Source organism: Podarcis filfolensis (genome assembly GCF_964270895.1).
Source record: "Podarcis filfolensis genome assembly, chromosome: 10".
Classification (NCBI taxonomy): Eukaryota; Metazoa; Chordata; class Lepidosauria; order Squamata; family Lacertidae; genus Podarcis; species Podarcis filfolensis.
This window is the reverse complement of record NC_139612.1, coordinates 64,481,297-64,500,521: the sequence shown is the minus strand read 5'-3', so window position 1 is coordinate 64,500,521 and position 19,225 is coordinate 64,481,297. Positions and strand designations below refer to the sequence as shown.

Genomic DNA, 19,225 nt, shown 5'->3' with positions numbered 1-19,225 from the left:
TAGTCTGAGGTAAGCGGAGAAGCAGATACAGTGGTACCTCGGGTTACAGATGCTTCAGGTTACAGACTCCGCTAACCCAGAAATAGTACCCCGGGTTAAGAACTTTGCTTCAGGATGAGAACAGAACTCATGCGGAGGCGGAAGGCCCCATTAGCTAAAGTGGTACCTCAGGTTAAGAAAAGTTTCAGGTTAAGAACAGACCTCTAGAACCAATTAAGTTCTTAACCAGAGGTACCACTGTACTGTGAGGCAAGCCAGCAGTTAGGACTGAAGAGCAAGTCAGAATGAGAGAATAGATCAAGAGGCAGGATTGAGGAGCAAAATGACTGAAGTCTCACCATGTAGTGCTGGTCAGACATGGTCAGACAGAGGTTGCCATCCTGATTGCCTTGACAATGGGGACATGTATCTCTCCCCACTCCCATTCAGAGTCACGGCAGAATAGGGGTCTTGTTTCCACTCAGTGTCATCATCAGGTGATGACTGGCTGACTGTGAGCTGCCAATACGTCCACATGTTCATTATGTGATACCTGATTGAAAAGCAGCATTCACTGAAGGAGAAAGACACTCCAAAAATGGTACAGAAGCAACAGCACACCAGGGGGTTAAAATACATGAGGCTCCCAAAGTAGGGTGCTTTTCAAGATGGATTTCATATCTCCTTAAAAGCCCACATGAAAATGTTTTGAGTGTGGAAATTTTGCACTATATTGGTGCATGTTTCTGTATGCGTTCAGTGGAATTTAAATTGAGGGGCTAATGTGCATAATCACTGGCCATTGTGCACCATTCACCAGGCCTTGTGGAGAATGTGCACATAGTTCTCCAATGAAGAGGAAATTGTGTGCAATTCCTTGTCAATATACATCATCTCCAACGGGCCTTGGGAAATGTGCATATATTAACATATTGGAGATTATGCACAATAACTAGAGAATGTACAAACTTCAGTTGATATATGCACATTTCCTAAGAACTGACTCAGTTTGTGGCAGCTTCCTAAACCCTCCTGCAATTAGCTGGCTGACCTAGTGCTATGGGGATTGAACTCCTGAACTTTTATGAACCCCAAATATTTCAGTGAACATGATGGTGACAGCAATGTGCGTTCCATCCGTTGAGACTCTCTCTCTGACACAGACGCAGCTATCAGTCCCACAGACTTGATAGCTCCAGCTCCAGCACTGCAAGCAAGAACTGAATGTGTGACTAATTAAACTTCAGCCAAAATTAGCATGCATGCCTACTGTACTGCGGTGTGAGGCCCTTGCAAAATGCCAAGTTCTAACAAATGAGAAATTGACCCCATGCTTTTCGCTCCCCGTGGTTTGCCAATATTAATGATCAGATATTGACTCCCTTCACCTAATTGGATGCTTAATGATAATAGAGGTTGACATTTCCACAGCAACATGGCTGGCTGGCTGGCGGCAGGCCTTATTGGTTTCCATTACGTTCTAAAAAGGTGGCATTGACAAGGACATGTTTGTACACAACAGGCAGGAGTGTAAATTAGAAAGCAGGAGGAGGATTCCCTGGCTAGTTCTCCCATACAGCAGATGAGATGGTAAATCAGAGCCTGGGATATACCACTGTAGACAGTGGGAGGGAGGGAGAGCTGTCAGGGCTGAATGCTCCTCAGTTCGGATAAGAGGGCTCCCCCTATTTCATCTCTTTATTGCTCCTCCAGTCCATTATTTTCTGGAAATCTGAAACTGGAGCATGCACAGCTTGTTGCAGCTTTCAGTTCTTTCAGCTTCTAAGAACATAAGAGCAGCCCTGATGGATTAGATCAAAGGCCAATCTAACCCAGTATCCCGTTTCTCAGCAGGACCAACCAGAGGCCCCTGGGAAGCCCTCAAGCATGGCTGGAAGGCAGTAGGGCTCTCCCACTGTTCTTCACGAGGGTCAATCTGCTTCTGATTCCAGTGGTCATGACTAGTAAGCCTCAACAGCCTTACCCTCCACTCCCAACCCCCTTTTAAAACCATCTAAGCTTCTGGCCATCATGGAAGCAAATTCCATAGTTTAATATTCATTGTGTGAAGAATGGAGGGACGGTGTGATACCAGTATGAGGGCAAGTTGCAGCAAGGAAGAGGGGACCTGAAGTTTATACAATTATGCAGAAAGTGGATAGAGGAAAGGTTCTCTCCCCCTCTTGTGACATTAGATTGGCAGCTAGATTGGTGACTTGGAGCGGCTGCCAAGACCACATAACCCCGGTCTTGAAAGACCTACATTGGCTCCCAGTACGTTTCCGAGCACAATTCAAAGTGTTGGTGCTGACCTTTAAAGCCCTAAACAGCCTTGGTCCAGTATACCTGAAAGAGCGTCTCCACCTCCATCGTTCTGCCAGGACACTCAGGTCAAGTGCCGAGGGCCTTCTGGTGGTTCCCTCACTGTGAGAAGCCAAGTTACAGGGAACCAGGCAGAGGGCCTTCTCGGTAGTGGCACCCGCCCTGTGGAACGCCCTCCCATCAGATGTCAAAGAGAACAACAACTACCAGACTTTTAGAAGACATCTGAAGGCAGCCCTCTTGAGGGAAGCTTTTAATGTTTTATAGACCACTGTATTTTAATACTTTGTTGGAAGCCGCCCAGAGTGGCTGGGGAAGCCCAGCCAGATGGGCAGGGTATAAATAATAAATTCTAAATTCTCTTGTGACACTAGAAGTTGTGGCCATTCAATGAAACTGAATGCTGGAGGACTCGGGACAGATGAATGAAAGCTGATCTGCACACAGTGAACCTAGTTAAACTGCAGAACTCACTCCCACCCACTGGGGGCAGTGATGACCAGCAACATGGATGGCTTTAAAAGAGCCCTAGACAAATTTGGGAAATACACGCCTATGTCCTGAGCACACCCAGCCCAAGGAGGACAAGTGTCTGATAGTTTAATTCTTTATTGGCAAAGCATGCGGCACAGTATCTTCTAAAGTGCACCAAACACAGAGTGTGACCATGCCTCCATCCACACTTATGTACCCTGGTTTGATGGGGTGTGCACAAGAAACCTGAGACTTATCCTCCATGGAAGTTGCAGCTGTGCCTGCCTCTTCAAGTGCCTCCTGGTCCTTGGAGACAGTGGTGATGGGGATGGAGGGAATTCTACCAGTCACCCCTCTCAGGAACAGTCTGTTCCTCCACTTTTGACACATCCTGCACCTCCTGCACCATGGACTCTTCCCCTTCCTCCAGCCCTGGCTCCTGCTTCATGGGTGGCACAAAACCCTATAAATCACTGACACACACCCCCGGATCAACCTTGGGGGACCCCTGCTATACTGCATCCGGGTTCATCTTGCACATGTGCTCTTCTGTGCATAAAATCAAGCAGTTCTTAAATTCTTTCCCCCGCTCTCTCCAGAGTTTGATCAATGAACACAAGTGCAAACACACACACTGGTAAAACTCTAGTCTAATAAGGATCTTGAGGTGTATGACCACATCAAGATTGCTTTTCTGTAGCGCTTCATCAATACACAAATGCACACTGGCATGTAGAGGGGAGACACGAATGCACTGCGCCAACCCCACAGACAGGTAAACAGAGGAGGGAAGTGTAGCAGCTATTGTGGTCTGGCACCTGAAGTTCCCTTATTCAGTCAAAGCCTCCTGCTCTGTAATGGATCCAATTTGCAGTCCAATTATTCTCATGGGGACCATGGACAGAATAATAGGAAAGCTTATACCACCCTAATGTAAACTGTTTTGAGTTGTGTTAAAAGCATCAGGCACTGAAGCGTATGCAATGTCTGTTACAGTGACCACCAGAAATGTCTCCCGGTGCAACCATGCCTTGGAGGGTGCTCCAGCACACTCACAGGACTTTGCCTCAACCCTAAAGTCTTCCCCACATTCATCAATGAAAAAAGCAGTGAGTATCAACAAATGCATCTGTAGAAGTCTCTGTTCCATTGAAATGAGTGAGCAAGGTGCCTATGGAGGGCTGAAGTTCTGTGCATGCATTGGAGCTTATACGGATTTCCAAAGAGGAACCTGGACATAGTAAGAATATGATTAATGGCCAGAATATTACGTTGAGAGTTACAGGGCCTAAGTAAAATGGGGGATTTTTCTTTCAGGGTTATAGATTTTCAGTCTGCCCTGCCTATCACAGAAATGGAAAACAACATCAAAATAACTGGTAAGGTAAAGGTAAAAGGACCCCTGACCATTAGGTCCAGTCGTGGCAGACTCTGGGGTTGCGGTGCTCATTTCGCTTTACTGGCCGAGGGAGCCAGCGTACAGCTTCCAGGTCATGTAGCCAGCATGACTAAGCCACTTCTGGCGAACCAGAGCAGTGCATGGAAACGCCTTTTACCTTCCCACCAGAGCAGTACCTATTTATCTACTTGCACTTTTACGTGCTTTCGAAATGCTAGGTTGGCAGGAGCAGGGACCCAGCAATGGGAGCTCACCCCATTGCGGGGGTTTGAACCGCCGACTTTCTGATTGGCAAGCCCTAGGCTCTGTGGTTTAACCCACAGCACCACCCGCGTCCCAGAGACCCAAATACACAGTATTGGAATTAGAGATCCAGGTTGCCATTGGTTATGCAGGCAGCCAAGTGAAACCCATAAGAGTTCTTGTGCAATATTCCCCACTTGCTCCCCGAACGAGATTCCCCTAAAACCAATCATTGGACACGTTATCCTGCAAATCAGATAGGGGGTAAAAATGAATGAGATTGTATTGCCATCACTTTCTATCAGATGGAGGTTTAGCTCTGAGCATTAAGCTGAAGCCTTCATAGAGTACCGAAGAGCACAATAAATTATGCCTGTTAACTGCTGTCTATAAAATCAAATCTTAAACATAATAGATCTTGGTGAATGATAAATTAAGTCGATTAAGGATTTACTTGGTAAAGATGAGCCCAGGAATAGAGAGTTCTCTTTGAGGTCTGTTACATGAGCTTATCAATGTTTGCTTTCTGCATAATCTCTTGAAGAGGCAGCAAAAGGGCCGGAATTTCCAAAGGGGTCTAAAAAGCCTATGCAGTGCTCTAGCGGATAAATTTTGCAAACAGACGCTAACCTGACAAACTGGTAAGGGAAGGTGGTTCAATGCAGGGAAAGGAAATTAGAGGATAAGACAGTCTTTCCCAAACTTGTGCCCTCCAGGTGATTGAGACTCCCAACCCATTGCCTCTGACCATTGGCTAAGCTGGCTGGGTCAACAATATAGGGGGGGCACCAGATGTCAGGGGCTGGCAGGATGAAGAGGAGTGGTGGGGGGGGGCACCAGCCAGGGAACCCCCAAGGTAAACCCTAGAGGAGGAAGGCTCAGAGCCAGGGGATTGTTGGTGGGATGCAGAGGAGAGGTCAGAGGGAGAAGAACTGGAGGAGTTGCTAGATGCTTAAAGGGCAACAGGATTTGGTGAACAGGGAGAGCCTGTGATAGGGAGCAGTTCCGATTCAGAGGCTGAAGCAGAGGAGGTGGGACAAGAGGCTTCTGAAGAATACAGGGAGCCTGCCTCTTCTGCTGTAACCAGTTCCCCTTTCCCCTTATCTCCAAGGACATGCAGAATGATGTGTAGAGCAGAACAGAGATTAGAGCTGCCCTGTCGCAGTTTGAGACTGCTTGGGAAACATCTGGCAGTGGAGAAACCTTAGAGGGGGTTGAAGGCGGGGACCATCAGTCCTGGCAACTGCTCTATGAGGACAAGACTTACTGGGAAGTGTGGCTGAGTGGCGTGCCATTTGTTTGAATGAAGAGTTCACTTCTCTGACAAACTCTGCTTCTTGCTTGCTGACCTGAATCTGGTACCAGCCCTGGCACCAGATTGGAAAAGTCTGGGATAACATATTGAAGCACTCACACAGAGAGACCAAAAATGTCCTTCACAAAGGGCCTTCACAGTTTCAGATTGGCAAAGGAAGAGAAGAAGAAGAAGAAGAAGAAGAAGAAGAAGAAGAAGAAGAAGAAGAAGAAGAAGTAGAAGAGGAAGAAGAAGAGATAACACTTGGTAAAGCATGAAACTCTTAATCTCAGGGTTGTGGGCTCTATCCTGCATTGCAGAGAGTTGAACTAAATGACCTTTGTGGTCCCTTCCAACTCTACAGTCCTATGATTCTGGACTTGCAAATAAAATGACTTCTTCACTGAGTGCATAGTGAAATAATGGGGTTGACTTCCTCAATGGGTAGTGATGGCCACTAGCTTGGATGGCTTTGTAAAAAGGATTAGACAAATTCCTGGTGGATGAGGCTATCAGTAGCAACTGGCCAAGAAGCCTGAGTTCTCTCTTTGCTGTCAGAGGCACAGAGGCAGTGTGCCTCTGAATACTAGTTGGTGAGAACCACAAGTATGGAGAGTGCTGTTGCAGTCAGACTTCTCATGGGCCTCTCGTTGGCCATTGTGAGAACAGAGTGCTGGTCTAGGTGGGTCTTTGTCCAGATCCAACAGGGCTCTTGTGATGACATTATAATAGACAGTGATGATATGTTGACTCTTCTCACTAACGTTCCAAACCTCTTTGGTAACCCAGTAGTGAAATGTTGTGAATGGTGGAGCAGAGGAGCAGGAGATGCTGGATGAATAAGTCCTGATGGACTTATCTCCCCCACTTGTGTTTCCCAGGGAAGGGGTGAAACTCATTGGTGGAGCATCTGTTTGCATGCAGAAGGTCTGAGGTTCAATCACAGCATCTGCAGATAGGTCTGGAAGAGACTCCTGCCTGAAACTCTGAAGAACGGCTGCCGGTTTGTGTAGATGAACCATTGGCCTGATTCAATATAAGGAAGCTTTCTATGCTCCTATTTTGGAGAAAATAGCTCTCATTTGATTAGTACATTTAAGTCAATATTGCCTACTCTGATTGCCTACAGCTCTACAGACTCTCAGCCAAAGGTAATGCCCAGTGCTTGCTATGTGATCTTTTTTCTTTAACTGGGGACCCTAGAGACTGAACACAAAAGCTTCTGCATGCAAAATACAGGCTCCACCACTGAGCAAGAGACCCCAGGTTAGGTGGAGAGCACAGAGTCCAGGTCTAGATTTCAGTACATCTACCACCGCCACCCTGGCCAAATTGCAGCAGCGAGTGGCAGAAACCATTCGGCACCCATACTTTTCATGTTAGCTCGCTCTTTCTTGTTTGGGGTTGCAGTTCCAGGATCTCCATAAGATATTTACATCAAACTGCTCAATGTCTCTGTAACGGCTGCATCAAAAGATTCTCTCCACCTTGTGCAGTGCAAAAAGCTGACAACCTAAATATGGGACACAGGCATCCAGAGCGTGTTTTTAATAATACATCTGTGCCACATATCAGCACAAAAACGAACCACTTTCATCATTTAGTAATGAAGTGGATACATCTAGAATTTTGATCAGGTGAGGATAAGTCATGTTTGCCCGAGAATAACAGTTTATGTATACGTGTGTGGGTTTTCTCTTTTTTTATCAGTGAGCTCAGTGGGATCATAATGTGTTCTTTCAATCCGTACCAAATGCAGTAGCAGGAAACTATTTTATAGATTTCTTGGTAATCTGAGCTGATGTTATACCTGTTACAGGACATTTCCAGTAAAATAGAAACACAGCAGGGTGAAGAAGAAAAGAGATATACAAATGGTGTTTTTATACCAGTCAATAAAAGCATGACACGGTAGTAATAGAAAAATGTGTTCATGAATTGTGAAGTATCAGTAACTCCGCCGCTAAAGCATTAAAATAATTCATGTCCTGTCATTGCTACTTCTGATACCATTATGCTGCTGTGTGCCATTAATTTCCCCTCTCTCCCTTCGTACAAGACAGGGGCATGGGGAATGCTTTGAACTTGCACAAAACCTTTATTGGGTTTGCAAAGGTATAAAAGCCTCGGAATTTATTGAGTGGTTTAATTGTAATCGGTATGCCATTGTGCAAAGTTGTGCATTCGTTCCCAGAAAGGCACAGTGAGACAGGCAGAGTGTGAAGCAGAGATTAGCACAGACTGGTGGGTCAGACCTGATTCAAATCAGATTAGCCATATAACAATATTGCTCCAAGGATTACCGAGTCCAGCATCCTGCTTCCCACAGGGAAGGTGTAAAGGAAATAGTCCTCTCCAACTGTGGTTCCATAATAAGTGCTCTCCGGAGGTAAACCACCTCAGAACATCACAGCTAACAGTCACTGATAGACCCACAAGGCATTGTAAACCACCCTGTGATCTTCAGATAAAGGGCAGTATATAAATTTTGATGATGATGATGATGATGATGATGATGATGATGATGGTTTATCTAATGGGACGTGGGTGGTGCTGTGGTCTAAACCACTGAGTCTCTTGGGCTTGCCAATCAGAAGGTTGGCGGTTTGACTCCCCATGACAGGGTGAGCTCCAATTGTTCGGTCCCAGCTCCTGCCAACCTAGCAGTTCGAAAGCACACCAGTGCAAGTAGATAAATAGGTACTGCTGTGGCAGGAAGGTATACGGCGTTTCCATGCGCTGCTCTGGTTTCACCGGAAACGGCATAGTCATGCTGGCCACATGACCTGGAAAAACTGTCTGCAGACAAATGCCGGCTCCCTCGGCCAGTAAAGCGAGATGACCGCTGCAACCCCAGAGTCGTTAACGACTGGACTTAACTGTCAGGGGTCCCTTTACCTTTTTTATCTAATACTCTAATCATTTTCTTAGCCTTCAACACATCTTGTGGAAGAGAGTTCCAGTGACTAGTGGGGAGGGGAGCTTGTTGCAGCGGGGGGGGGGGGGGAGAGAAACCCAAGCTTCTTCACCAGTTGGACTCATCTCTGCCTCTTGGCCTCTCTCCTTTCCTGCTTCAGCTTTAGGACCCACCTTATTTTTGTGAGGGACGCGAGTGGTGCTGTGGGTTAAACCACAGAGCCTAGGACTTGCCGATTAGAAGGTCGGCAGTTCGAATCCCCATGACGGGGTGAGCTCCTGTTGCTCGGTCCCTGCTCCTGCCAACCTAGCAGTTCGAAAGCATGTCAAAGTGCAAGTAGATAAAAAGGTACCGCTGCGGCGGAAAGGTAAACGGTGTTTCCGTGCGCTGCTCTGGTTTGCCAGAAGTGGCTTAGTCATGCTGGTCACATGACCCAGAAGCTGTACGCCAGCTCCCTCGGCCAATAAAGTAAGATGAGCGCCGCACCCCAGAGTCAGCCACGACTGGACCTAATGGTCAGGGGTCCCTTTACCTTTACCTTTATATTTTTGTGAGTGCGAGTTGTTTTAAACAGTTTTTAAAGTGGTATTTTAAACCATTGTAACCTGCCCTGGGGTATTATTATTATTATTACCCATCTTGGCCTCATTGACCCACTGTTCATGTCTCTCAGCCTGTCTGGGAGATCAGAGTGTCAGGGACTTGCAATGTGTGTGGCAGAGGCAGGGGGCCTGGGGAAGGACCCAGGAGAGGGGACCAGTGGTTTTTTTTGGGGGGGGGATGTCACACCACCTGCAAGGCAGGAGCCAGAGGAGGAGGGAGAGTCAGGACAGTCCGAGGCAGAAGAAGGCATGCAGGATGCAGCAGAGGAAGAAGGGATAGTTCAGGGAAGAGATGGGTCAGTAGATTTCCCACCTTCCCCTGCCCCTCCCTCTTTCTCCTAGAACCAGGAGGTGCTTGAAAAGGGAAGAGCAGCAATGCCTTGATTGCAGAAGTCTCAGGTTGCAGGCAGGCAATTCATCAGAGGAGGGTGTATAAGCCTGGCATGGTGTGATGGCCTGGGAATCCGATTCAGAGGCTGAACCGGAAGAATCCCAGCCTGTGCAGGAGTCCCCGCCTCCAGGGCCGGCTGAGCTGGGGCAGGGCCTTGATTCTGAAGCGCCTGCACCTGTGCCGGATCCTCAGGAGCAGGCACCAGGTGAATCCACTCTGGCTCCGGAGGCGATTGAGGATGCATTGCCTACAGGTGCGCCTCTCCCAGCCCTGTCAGGGGAAAGTGAGTCTCCCCCTGGGTCCAGTAACCCACCGGCCTCTCCTGAGCTGCAGAGGCTCAGGGCAGAGAGGCGGAGGGAACTGGTTTCTCCCAGGAGGAGTGCTCGCCTTAAGGCCAGGAGAGGCGGGTCACCTGGGGGCCAGGACCGCCCCTGGCCTCAGAGAAAATTAAGGCCAGTCAGCCCGGTCCCAGGTTGCGGGAGCAACGTCGTTGAAGAGCTGTTTCAGCCAGCATCCAGTCCTGTTCCCCCAGAGTTCCTGTTCTTGCCCGGCTCCTCGCTGTGGACCCCACTTTGCCCATGGAGGACTGTCCTGGACCTCGCCCCACAGTAACCTCCCCCCTGGACCAGCATACATGGTTCATAGTCTTACTCAGGAAAAGTCACATCAGGTAAAGTTTCTTCCAGTAAGTTTTATTCCAGTTTTATTTATCTGTTTAGGCATTTGACTGCCACCTAGTTTACAAAACAATCAATCTATGCAAGGAATACCAGCACAGTATGAATAAAAAGCAGGATACAACCCACACAAGAGCATTAAAAAAAATCAGTAAACAGCACTTAAAAAACCCAGCAAGGGGAAGACTTCTGAGAACTAAAAGCATCCCTTAATTTAAAAAAGTAAAATATAAAGATATACCCATAGCCTCCACAAGGGGCAAGGGGGAGGTGGGGAGACCACAGCGGGTCAAGTCAGGTTCACTTCACAAGAAAAATCTAGATTTGAACAGGCTGTTTCAGGACCATGGAGAGTTCTCAGTGAGCTCTGCTGGTTGTAGTTGTTCCCCTATTGTAGTGAGTGGATGAGATGTTGACTCAGCAATGAGCTGAAGCCCTCTGAAGAGTGGCACAGCGTGTTTAGCAACCGGGCCCATTTCCTGGGAAAAGCTGTGAAGGACCCTTGTCTCATTCTACAACCCTGGCTTCTAATTAATTAATTAATTTTGTTTCATACTTGTTCCACCTTTCCTCCAAGGTGCTGGAGGTGTTTTGTGCCTGCTTCTCCCCCTCTCCATTGTATCTTCTCAAGAACCTTATGAGGAGGGTTAGGCTGAGAGAAGGAGGTACTGGTCCATGTTCACCCTGTGAGCTCCACAGCCAAGCAAAGACCTGAACCCTGGTTTCCCAGGTCCTAGTCTTAACGCTAATCACTGTGCAACACTGACTCTGTGAGGCAGAGGAGAAGGAGATGCTACTAGGGGCTTAGCCTCAGAATCTGAGGAAGTCTAGGAGGGCCTTGTCCTCAGACTGTTCGGGCACAGGCAATATATCTTCCTCATCTTGGTCTTTCTCAGGGCAGGGCAGGGAACTGGGTTTAGTGGTCCTGAAAAGGCCACTGTTTTACACACACACTTGCTCTGCACTCCAGTCATTGCCAGATGACTGAACACAGTTTCCCTTTTAATTTGCCACAATGACCCAACATAGAATCATTTGGGGGCATTGTGGGAAATTTAAAAGGTATTTAGAAGGCAGAGAGCTGCCCCATTCTTCCCCCGAAAGAAGGGGAACCCACCAGTTGCCACATGGTCCAGAGTTGCAACACCTTTTGTGCAATGTTGGGGCCATTATAGCTGACCAAACGTTGACCTTCTTCATTGAGAAGAAGAGGAGGAGGAGGAGGAGTTTGGATTTTTTATCCCACCTTATCACTACCTGAAGGAGTCTCAAAGCTGCTAACATTCTCCTTTCCCTTCCTCCCCCACAACAAACACTCTGTGAGGTGAGTGGGCCTGAGAGACTTCAGAGAAGTGTGACTAGCCCAAGGTCACCCAGCAGCTGCATGTAGAAGAGCAGGGAATCGAACCCGGTTCACCAGATTACAAGTCCACCGCTCTTAACAGCAGCAGGCAACAGTCACAAAATCAAGACTGTGTGGGTGTGGCAGAACATTATTTTGAAAAGGGTGCCCGCCCCTTGTCTAATGGGGCATTGACTTGAGATATTTCCTCCTCCTATGTGCCAGAGGCTGCTTTTGACCACAGGACATACTAGGTAGTCGGTCCCCCATGTTTGTGGAGTGGCTTATCAGGGAGCAGAAGTGAGGAGCCACAATTGCAAGCGGGTGGCCTGGATACTCAGCTCTCTGTGGGAGTCCACTTCCTGCATAGTCTGGACTTGCATGGGTGGGGTGAGTGTGTGAGTCTGATGCGAAGTCTATCAACTAACTTAATATTGTAGTGTCATAACACACCATGCTTTAATGATCATTTACAGTATATAGCACCAATGAGGTTCATTTCCCCTTACAAAACCACTCCATCTCTTTGGTTACCGTATCCCCAGGCAAGAAGAGGCAGCTGTTGAGCTGCATCCAGCAAAGCAGGACCACAGAACATATATCACAAAGCAAAGAAATGAACAGAGCCCTGCTGGTGAACATTTCGGTGTGTCCCCCCCGCCTCTCTCACAAACACACTGCCATAAATCAGAGACCTTGCACTCAAGTGCTTGCAGCCTGATCCATAAGCCACTTACGATGGAATAAATGAAGTTAATCCTACCGATATCAAAAGGTCTGACAGCCTGTTTCTGTGCTCTGTTGCACCAAAGGATCAGGGCTCCGTGGGAGAGCACATGCACTGCATGCAGAAGGGACGGGCAAAGGCTCATGGGAATTGTCGTCCGTCCAGAGGGCATTGAGTTGACCTGGATCTACAGTACAAATGGCAGCTAGGATTGCATACCCTCCAACATTTCTCCAAAGAAAATAGGGACGTCCTGTTAATGGTAATGAAGATGATGACACACAGCAACAATTTTATTATTTATACCCCGCCCACCTGACTGGGCTGCCCCAGCCACTCTGGGCAGCTTCCAACATATATAAAAACCACAATAAAACATTTTTTTAAAAAAAAATTCCCTATACAGAGCTGCCTTAAAATGTCTTCTAAAGGTTGTGTAGTTACTTATCTCCTTGGCTCAGGGGGTTGCATAACTCCATACCCTCCAACATTTCTCTGATGAAAATAGGGACGTCCTAAGGGAAAGTGGGACATTTGGGTGGCTTCTGTATATCCGGGAATTTCCCTGGAAAATAGAGAGACTTGGAGGGTCTGAGATTCAGCAGTATATCAGTTTGAACAGAAATTACTTCATTTCTATTTGATAGTGTCACCCACTGAAGATGGGTGAACTAATCCTTAACTTGTTTGTAGTTAAAACAACGTAGAAAGTTGCACATGTACTTTCACAGGCAGGGCTGTTGGAAGCGAACAAGGAACTTAGAGCATTTCAAGTGATAAAAAAGGAGGCATGTACAGACTCAGAGGTGCCTTACTTGCATGCAAAATGCCACTGTTCAACTTTACATTTATGGGTAGGCTTGCAGATTTTTATTTATTTTATTTTAGCAGGAGTTGAAAACAAAGCAGCAAAGACGTCTGCCTAATGTCAATGGGCAGGGAGTTTCAGAGTTTAGGTCAGTGGTTCTCAAAGGTTGTGGCACTCCACACTGGTGTAGCAAGAGAGGGTGGCAGGCATAGTGTGAAGATTCAAGGACAATCAAAGAAACATTCAAACATTTCAGTATGGTATGGCATAGTATAGTATAGTATGAAAATAATTTTAGTAAAGGTAAAGGGACCCCTGACCATTAGGTCCAGTCGTGGCCGACTCTGGGGTTGCGGCGCTCATCTCGCTTTACTGGCTGAGGGAGCCGACGTACAGCTTCCGGGTCATGTGGCCAGCATGAATAAGCCGCTTCTGGCGAACCAGAGCAGCGCACGAAAACGCCATTTACCTTCCCACCAGAGTGGTACCTATTTATCTACTTGCACTTTGAGGTGCTTTCAAACTGCTAGGTTGGCAGGAGACTTTCCGCCCTAGTGTATCTTAAATCAATAGAGTAGAGAAAGTCTTGTTTCTATACAGTGCGAGACAAGCAAATTGCACAGCTGACAAATACAGGGCACAGGAAATGGATTAGTGCCTTTAGCAATGCCTAATCAGGACACCAGGTTCTGGTGCTGCAGAAATTGTTGTTCTTTTTGCAAGCAATGACAACTCTGTAGACTCTCCGCGTTTTCCCTTGCAAGCCTCCCAAGTGTGTCTTCATCAGACGGCGTCTACTCCAAAGCTTGTGATATCGGACTGCTGAACAGCCCGAGGTGCTATGGCTGCAGGGGGTAGGATGTTGTTGAGTACAAAGGAAAAGAGAGATTAGAATGTCAAAGCCTTAATTGTGAATCAAAACTGCATTCAGCTCGCTCGGAATATTAATTCCTAGTGGTAATTTCCCCACCCCCCCAAAGGATATTTCGGATTTTGCACTGACAATGATCATTAGCTAGTCATTGTACTTGATCCAGAGTTACTGCCTTGCCTTTGATCACCATTCTTAGCACAGAGCACATTATTAGCTATGGTGCACCAGATGTCTTTGTGCTCTCCATAACAATTGGCAGGCAAAAGATTTCCATTAGCAGGAGACCTCCTGTTTGGGGGATTGGAAAAGTCACCTTGTTCTGGAAAGCCGTACTTGCGAAAGCACCAGAAATTATTTATTTGTAAATAAATCCTCTAAAAATCCTCCTTTTTTCTCCAGACCAGGTCTCAAGGGGGCTTACAGATAAAATGGAGAAAAAGAAAAAGAAAAAAAGAAAAGAAAGAAATACAGCACTTGAAAAGTTATTAATAAGCAGAGATTGGATGGTCATATGCCATGGATGCTTTACTTGAGATTCCTGCTTTGCAAGTGGTTGAGGTCCCTTCCAACTCTACCATTCTGTGATTCTGTGGCTTCATCTCCTACTCTCCCCATCCACCCTGAATCTGCTCTGGAGAGGGGCATGGGGATAGGAGAGGAAGAGAAATTCCTATTGCGCAGGTGGAAGTCCTTCCACTAATGGAACAACTATATAAGAACATAAGAAGAGCATGCTGGATCAGGTCAATGGCTCGTCTAGTGCATCATCCTGTTCTCACACTGGCCAACCACACAAGTCAATCCCACTTCCCAGGAAACTCTGGGAATTGTCGCTCTGTGAGGGGAATCTTTCTTCTTTGGCGATCACTCGTAGCCAAGTAAGATTGTCTTCCATGAACACGGTTTTAATAGTGAGTCCGTAAGTGACTGTGGAGGCCATGTAACTGTGGATCCACACGTCCTTCCACAGTGGGGACATTGGTTTCTGGGTGGGAGCTGATCACGGTGAGGGTTTGCCAAACGTTCCTTCCTCTTATTATGTTTCTCCCTTTTGCCCTGAGTTCAAGCGTCTTCAAAGCCCATGACACCTTTGGTAACAGCTGTTCTCCAGTTGGAGCGCTCGAAGGCCAGTGATTCCCAGTTGTCAGTGTTTATACTACATTGTTTTAGATTTGCCTCGAGAGAGTATTTGAACCTCTTTTGTTGACCACCAGCATTACGCCTTCAATTTTTAAGTTCAGGATACAGTAGTTGCTTTGGAAGACAATTATCAGGCATTCGCACAACATGACCAGTCCAACAAAGCTGATGTTGAAGAATTGTTGCTTCGACACTGGTGATCTTTGCTTCTTCCAGTACACTGGCATTAGTTTGCCTGTCTTCCCAAGTGATGTATAAATTTTTGGGGAGACACCGCTGATGGAATCTTTCGAGGAGTTGGAGATGGTGTTTATAAATGGTCCACATTTCACAAGCATACAGTAAGGTTGGTAGTACAATAGCTTTGTAGACAAGCATTTTGGTTTCCGTATGAATGTCCCGGTCCACAAACACGCTGCACTTCAATTGGGAGAAAGCTGCACATGCAGAGCTCAGGCAGTGCAGGATTTTGGCATCAATATCGGCCCTTGTAGAAAGATAACTGCCCAGGTAGAAGTGATCAACACTTTCCAACGTTACATCATTGAGCTGGATTTGTGGTGCTGCAGAGGGGTTGTTTTGTGCTTGTTGGTGCAGCACTTTGGTTTTTTGGATGTTGAGCAATAGGCCAAGCTTTTCATATTCTTCTGCAAAGATATTTAGGATGGTTTGGAGGCTACCCTCTGAGTGTGCATACATTATGTTGTCATCAGCATACTGAAGCTCTATGATGGAAGTTACGGTGACCTTACTCTTTCAGCTTACTCAAATTAAAGAGCTTTCCATCTGTTCAATACAGTGGAACCTCTATTCATGACCACAATCCATTCCGGAGGCCCGTCCTTATGGCGAAACGGGTCGCTGGTAGAAGCGCCGTTGTGTGCAGGCTCATTTGGCGATAGCCCGCTCCTTCGCATGTGCAGATGGCGGTAGCCGCTTCTGTGTGTGTGCAAATCACAGCAAACCCAGTGTTTACTTCTGGGTTTGCTGCTGTTGTGACTTGGAACAGGCCTAAGTAGAGCGTGACGTAAGTAGAGATACTACTGTATATGATTTCTTTTCTGGTGGGAAGTTCCGCTTCGACAAAGTGTAGGATCATGGCAATGAAAATAAGAAATAGAGTTGGGGCGATAACACAGCCCTGTTTAACACCTGATCCCACTCTGGAATGGTTCACTTTGAGAGCCATTGTTATCTGTGATTGTTGCTGTCATATTATCAGGGAGGAGCCAGATGGTGTTCACAAATTTATTCCAACAACTGTCAGCATCCTTAACGAACCACAGCTCCCAGAATTCTTTGGGGAAAGCCATGGCTGCTCAAAACAGTACAATACTGGTTCAAGTGTATGTTGTGAATGTGGCCTAGATAGGCCTTTGGTCTGCTCCAACAGGGCTCCTCTTATGAGCATCAATCTGGAATTTTGGAAGTAGGGGATTGGTGTTGAAATTCAACTCCTGTGCTTCTCCGGATACACACACACTTCTAATCACTAGGCAGCTTTCCCTCTGAGCAGTTGCAGAGCAGCTGCAGCAACAGTGAGACCCTGCCCCTCTGCCAGCTTATATATCCTCCCCTAACGGGATGTGTACCCGCAATCTGAGACTTCTCCTACATGAAGTCATTGCTGCTCTTCCCACTTCAGACCCCTCCTGGTTCTAGGAGGCAGTGGGGCAGGGAAAGGTGAGGAGTCTATTGACTTGTTTGTCGCCTGAACAACCTCTTCTTCTTCTTCCACATCCTGGGTGCCTTTGTCCACCTTGGACCGCTCTGACATTCCCTTCTCCTCTTGTCTTGGTCTTTTGCCTACAAGTGACGTCATACCCCATGAATCACAGGCCCCCTCTCCTGAGTCCCTCCCCTGGTCTCCTGCCTCTGCCACACATTCTGCGGAGCCCTGCCAGCTCCTGACAACTGGCTATTTGAAAATGCATTTCTATAATATTTGAAGCCTATCCAATACCAGCCCCCATTGCCCCTTGCAAAAAAAAAAGGCAATGCAAAAGATTGATGATATGTTTGCTTGTTTTAATATAATTCATCTGTGTTAAATGCTTGGAAGTCTGTACACAAACATCAAATATTCAGACGTTGTTGAGGAAAATGGTAATTAGTAAGAAATAGAAGCTGCTATTTACACTCTTGGATTAATGTTTGCTAGTGGATGTTTGGAGAACAATATAATGCTATCGTGTCTGTGTTTTTTCTCTCCCTTATTATATGAAGAAGAGAGAAAAATGGCTAATCCCAGCTCACATAAAGTTCTGCAAGTAGCTGCGCAGGGATTCTGGAAGTACGGGGTTATATTAACCATTAGGCTAAGTGCCCTATAGAGGAGACCCCTGTGACAGAGTAATTTTCTGAGTGCTTCTCCAGGGGGAGACAGCACCAGTCTTATTTCTTATTCTCCACATTACCTCAAAATTAAGAGCATGAGACGAGCATGGCTGGGTTAGTCCAAATATTTGTCTCTCTGCCAGCATCCTGTTCTCACAGTGACTAAGCACATGCCCAGAGACTGATTTTGGGGGCATGTCCAGTATGTGGAGAATTAATACCTCATACAGCGGGGGGTGGAGGAGCAGGTTATTAGTACACATTGTTAACCAAGAAGATATATTTGAATTGTGACTGCAAACAATAATCTGCCATTGCTGAATTCTAGTGTTTTCATTTCTTCATTTCTTCTGTTCTTTCCGCTCTTCATTTCTCCTTCCCCCTGATTTAAGTCAGTCCCATTAAGGCTGGTCCCATTAGGGCAACCAGGTCTCAGACCTGTTGGGAGGGACCCCAACCACCTGCAATCCAGGAATCACAGCAGTCCCTGACAGATGGCCATCTGTTTAAAAACCTCCAAGGAAGTAGAGTCCACCAACTTCTGAGGTGGTCCATTCCAGTGTTGAACAGCTCTTCCCACCAGAAAGTTCTTCCTAATGTTTAGTTGGAATATCCTTTCTTGTAATTTGAATCAATTGGTTTAGATCCTACCTTCTGGAGCACATCAACCATGTGACAGCCCTTCAAATATTTGAAGATGACTATCATATCAACTCTCAACCTTTTCTTCTGGGGGCTAAACATACCCAGATCCCTCAACCATTCCTCAGAAGTCTTGCTTTCCAGACCTTTTATCATCTCTCTTACCCTCCTCTGCACATGCTCCAGCTTCTCAATATTCTTTCGAAACTGTGGTGCTCAGAACTGGACACAGTACTCCAGTATTACACCAACACTTGAGCTTAGCAGCAGGATTGTAGACACTTTCTGTTATTCAGAATAATGTGCATGGATAGTGAAGTTGTATGGCCCACCAGACCATTGGACTCTATCTCCCATCATCTCCAACCAGCATGATCAATGGGCAAGGATGACGAGAGTTGAAGAAAATAAATCCAGAGGATTGCTGGTTTTCTGCCCCTGGTATAGTGGCTAGAGTGTTGGTTTGTGTTTAGATCCCCACTCAACCATTCAGCACACTGGATGACACCAGGCCTCTCTTTCCCTCAGCTCTGGGTGCATTTACATGTGTGGAATATTGCATTTGTCTTCCCGATTACAATCCTAAAGGCAATGCCTGGAGACAATCAGGTTGTGTATCCACAGCAGTGAACAGAGGAGGAAGGACTGCTGGGAGGAGTGCAGAGAGAAGAAACACCTTGGCGCATCTGTAACAGCGAAACCAGATGCTGTCATCTGCCCCAGCTGCAACAAAACATGTCTCTCCCATATTGGTTTCTACAGCCACAGCAGGCGCTATAACTGACGGTTTGACTTCACCCCTGAAGGCCCACTCTTGACACTTCCATTTTCTTCCAAGACAGATGGATGCCCACAATACAATTACAATGTTAGCACTTCTGTTCCATTGTTCCTTTCACACTGCAGTACCTGTTACGATATGGAACTGTGGCTGATATAATGTCACATCATGCTAAATTTTATTCACACCAGTGGGCATAGTGTGACACAACAACAAACGTCATTGTACAAGGTCACTATTCCCCCACCCACAAGAGTGCTTCCATTGTCCCATGAA

At 46.6% G+C, this 19,225-nt stretch overlaps 1 long non-coding RNA gene across 3 annotated transcripts; it reads left to right on the top strand.

Moving 5' to 3' along the window:
* Window positions 1–2,686: 2,686 nt before the first annotated feature.
* On the top strand, window positions 2,687–12,414 carry LOC310743167. 3 transcript variants are annotated; one of them, XR_014538844.1, is made up of 3 exons: window positions 2,687–2,747; window positions 4,093–4,154; window positions 12,186–12,414. It is a non-coding gene; the product is annotated as an uncharacterized lncRNA (long non-coding RNA). The 3 variants fall into 3 exon arrangements; XR_014538846.1 differs by lacking the exon at window positions 12,186–12,414 and adding an exon at window positions 9,573–9,663; XR_014538845.1 differs by lacking the exons at window positions 2,687–2,747; window positions 4,093–4,154 and adding an exon at window positions 10,255–10,291.
* The last annotated feature ends 6,811 nt before the right edge of the window (window positions 12,415–19,225 follow it).